The following is a 4526-nucleotide window of genomic DNA, read 5'->3' on the forward strand; positions in this document are numbered from 1 at the left end:
TAATCCCCATGTGAGGTGAGGCCTTTGGAAGGGTATTAGACTGCGACGTGGTTATGGGGGTGGCACCCCGAGATAGGATGAGTGTGTCCTTATAAGAAAAAGAGCAGAACGCTCTCTCCACACCGTGTGAAGACACAATAAGGCCGCCATCTGCAAGTCAGGAACAGAACTCTCACCAAGAAGCTAACCAAGCTGGCACCCTCATCTTGGACTTCCAGCTTCCGGAACAGTACGAAAATAGTGTCTGGTGTATAAGGTACCCTATCTGTGGTATTTGTTACAACAGCCGGAGGAGTCTAAGACCCCCGCCATCGATCAATTATTGGACGTGGGCTGCCCCAGGAAGGGGCGTGACTTTTGTCTCTGCAGCCCAGGTACGGCTTGTAGGGGCTGATGAGCTGAAAGCCGTCTGTGGGCACACATCGCAGTGGACGCACCATCCCGGTCATCTCTGCTTCCTCCCCAACAAGAAACCTCATTCCATCCAGATAGCTTGTCGGGCAGAAATAACAAGCTCATTACTGACGTCTCATTTCACGTGTTCATCTCTCTTTGGCTCCACTCCTCACCTCTTTTGCACAAATCTTTTAAAACTGTGGTTCTTAATTACCTTTTCATCTGCCTCTACCCAGGGATACAACGCACATCTACGAGCAGAGGAGGCTTCTGCAGCTGCGATCTTCCCCAGGTGGGAATGGTGGGCTGTGGGCTCATGCTTCCTCTCAGGGCAATATATGACGACTGTGGAACAAAAAACTAATCACATCCATTCTGCGTGAAGTTTAACTCTTACTTTTTTTTTTTGTCTTTTTGCTGTTTCTTGGGCCGCTCTCGTGGCATATGGAGGTTCCCAGGCTAGGGGTCTAATTGGAGCTGTAGCTGCCGGCCTGCACCACAGCCACAGCAATGCAGGATCCGAGTCGTGTCTGCAACCTACACCACAGCTCACGGCAACGCTGGGTCCTTAACCCACTGAGCAAGGTCAGGGATCAAACCCGAGACGTCATGGTTCCTAGTCGGATTCGTTAACCACTGCGCCACAACAGGAACTCCTAACTCTTACTTTGAAGTCTTGGGATAACTCACTTTTTTTTAAGTTGATATATCATTGATTTACAATGTTGTGTTAGTTTTAGGTATACATCAAAGATAGATAAATATTGTTTTTCAGGTTATTTTCCATTATATCTTTCAATATATTATAATAACCCATGTTGTTTATTTACTTTATATACTGTAGCCTATATCCCAAACTCCTAATTTATCCCCCCCCCCTTCTTTCCGCTTTGGTAACCATGAATTTGTTTTCTATGTCTCTGAATTTATTTCTATTTTGTAAGATCATATGCATTATTTTTTTTTAGATTCCACATATAAGTGATACCATAAATATGTCTTTCTCTGTCTGATTTAGTATAATTATCTCCAGGTCTTATGTACTGTTACTCTTATGTAATAAAAACAAGTGGATTTAAGCAGATGAACCTCATGGTAAGATTTACAATATAGAAAGATTTCTCAAGCTAGGATGTGGACCAGTGAAGAAGGCTAGGAGCATAAGGTTGTAGAAGGAGTTCTAGTCAAACACTGGAAGTGGTAACTACAAGTTTACTTCCTATTTCTTCTTCCTTCAAATTCCCACTAAAAGGCTGCTGCCTGTATACAAATATATTTAAATATATATATATTCTATTTTTTAATATTTAAAGAATAGAATAACAACAAACAGGGCCATTTCGAAAGCTAGAAAATAGATGAAAGAGGGGAGACTTACTCAACAGTATGGAGAAAGGTGCCATCCAAGCGCTTGGGGAAAGAGACTTCTCATCACCGAGGAATGTGCTCAGCTGCAAGTAATGGAACATGTAACAAGCAGAGGCTTCAGTATCCAGGGTTTATTTTTCGCATATCACAGGTGGCACAGAGAACGTGGTTTCCAGCATTGGTTCACCTATGCCAGGCTCTATCTTTCCACTCAGCAATCTTTAGCTTGTTGACTTTCCTCTGCCTCGTGGTCCCAAGCTGATCCCTGCAGCTCCAGGTAACTTGTCTGCATCAAGAAGGAATGGATGAAGGAGAAGCCTTGTGAGAGTCACATCCATCCTTTTTTCTTAGGAAAACAAACATTTTCCTAAGTCTTTCCTGCTGCCTACCAAAAAATGGTTCTATTTGGTCCCTGTGGCTACAAGGGAGGCTGGGAAAATATGTCATCTGTTGCTGGGCACATGGTTGTCTTAAAGGGAACTGATGTCCTATTGGCAAAGAACAAAGGCGTCCTGGATGTCAGGTAGGTATCTGACAGTGTTGGCCGTATACACCCACGAAACGTGAGTGATTTGCCTAAAAGACATCAGGTCCTGCGGAGAGATGACAGGCAGGCGGACATCCTTGAAATTTGTTCAAAACCTGTTGCCAATCCAGGTGGGCACCTCTGCAGATGGTCTCCTCCACCCATCTTACCAGCACTCAGCCCTTCCTGCTCTCTCTACTATGGAGACAGGACCTACTTGCTAAAGAAACTGAAAGAAGAGAGACTCGGGATCAGGGGACACTAGGCTCAGCTGAAGGAGAAAGTGAGGATCTGGACAGAAAGGATGGGGATTCGGGGGAAGTGGGCATGCGGAGGGATGAAACCCCCAGGAGATGGCCCTGCTTCTGGAACACTAGCACCTGTGTACCACCCAGGCAGGGTGCCCTTTCTGGAAAAAGGGAAAAAAACACTTTTTTTTTTTTTTTGGTCTTTTTAGCACCGCCCCTAGGCATATGGAAGTTTCCAGGTTAGGGGTTGAATTGGAGCTGCAGCTGCTGGCCTACACCAGAGCCACAGCAATGTGGGATCCGAGCCGTGTCTGCAACCTGCACCACAGCTCATGGTAACACGGGATCCTTAACCTACTGAGTGGAATCAAACCCGTGTCCTCATGGATATGAGTCAGGTTTGTTAACCACTGAACCGTGACAGGAACCCCCACATGCTAACATTTTTTATTTTTATATATTTGTTTCGTCTGCTTCTTAGGGCCACACCCGTGGTGTATGGAGGTTCCCAGGCTAGGAGATGAATCAGAGCTACAGCTGCCAGCCTACACCACAGCCACAGCAATGCCAGATTCTTAACCCACTGAGCAAGGCCAGGGATTGAACCTGCAAGCTCACGGTTCCTAGCTGGATTCGTTTCCTCTGTGCCACGATGGGAACTCTGTAATATTTTAAAATTTACCCTCTCGACAAAAATTGTAGTGTCCAGTGCAGTGCTGTTAACTATAGGCACACAGGGATACAGCAGATCGGTAGAATTTTTTATCAAGCGTGACTGAAACGTGCTGCCATTAAACGACTCCCAGCATCTCCTTCCCCTGAGTCCTAGGCAACAACTGTTCTACTTTCTGCTTCTACGACTTCTGATGAAACAGCTTGATCAAAGGCTTAAGATTTTAGCAAGCCAAATCAGGCCATGTTGCAAAACAAGACGTGGTGAAACAGGCTATTTAGACTGTGTTCTAGAGATGTTCCGGACGAGCAGTTCCAACAACAAAAACAAAACTAGGGTTGAAAAAATCAAATTCTTTCTCTTTGGTTAGGACAAATTATTACAAAATTCCTAATGTAATGGCCAGTAAAGGACCTAGATGATGGGGTGAGGGACCGAGAGCAAATCATCCAGGCATTTGTTTCTAGTCCTGAAATGTCAGTGGTCAACCTGAAGCTCAGACAAGCTTGGCTGAGAATAAACCTGGCTTCTCTGGGTTCAGGAATTAAAACTGTGTGCCTAGGAAGAAACAGAAATAAGAAGCAGGCCATAGGTATGGAGACGGATACATAAACATCGTTATAATAAAAAAATGGATTTCAATCCATAGTTTTACTACTTCTTATGATGTGATTTCTTTTGCGTTTATGATTCCTACTCACCTCGTGCGAAACTTACAGCATTTAAGCCCCATTAAGACATGTTAAGTACTTCAAAATGGAGTCACAGGTGCCAGCATGAACTTCCGTATTAGCTGTCTTGAATTATCTGCTGGAGGAATTCGAGCGTCTTAGAGTGATAAACTAAGAATATTAGTTTAGATTAGAAGTGTGGGAGTTCCCACCGTGGCGCAGCAGAAACGAATCTGACTAGGAACCATGAGGACTTGGGTTCGATCCCTGGCCTCCATCAGTGGGTTAAGGATCCGGCCTTGCTGTGAGCTGTGGCATAGGTCATAGACAGGCTCAGATCCTGTGTTGCTGTGGCTGTGGTGCAGGCTGGCAGCTGCAGCTCTGATTCGACCCCTAGCCTGGGAACCTCCATATGCCGAGGGTGTGGGCCTAAAAAGACAAAAACAAACAAACAAAAAAACAAAGTGATTTGTGAATTGAATGTTGGCTACTATTTTGTCTCTCTCCAGATCTTCACTGTTGGGCTCTGAGATAAATAGTACTCCTTTATCCTGTTTATTAGGAGTATTCTGATCAGTTTTGTAATCATGGAGCTATTATCTAAATATTTTCCTTGCCTTTAAAGTAATTACTGCATTTAAAGA

The 4526-nt window shown here is 44.5% G+C and overlaps 1 long non-coding RNA gene across 1 annotated transcript; it reads right to left on the reverse strand.

The window, feature by feature from the left end:
* Nucleotides 1-263: 263 nt before the first annotated feature.
* LOC125113587 (uncharacterized) lies at nt 264-4011 on the reverse strand. Its single transcript, XR_007131503.1, has 3 exons — nt 3913-4011; nt 1775-2050; nt 264-741 (listed from the first exon to the last, which is right to left on the reverse strand). It is a non-coding gene; the product is annotated as an uncharacterized LOC125113587 (long non-coding RNA).
* Nucleotides 4012-4526: the final 515 nt, after the last annotated feature.

Source organism: Phacochoerus africanus, chromosome 13, assembly GCF_016906955.1.
Source record: "Phacochoerus africanus isolate WHEZ1 chromosome 13, ROS_Pafr_v1, whole genome shotgun sequence".
In the NCBI taxonomy this organism is placed as follows: domain Eukaryota; kingdom Metazoa; phylum Chordata; class Mammalia; order Artiodactyla; family Suidae; genus Phacochoerus; species Phacochoerus africanus.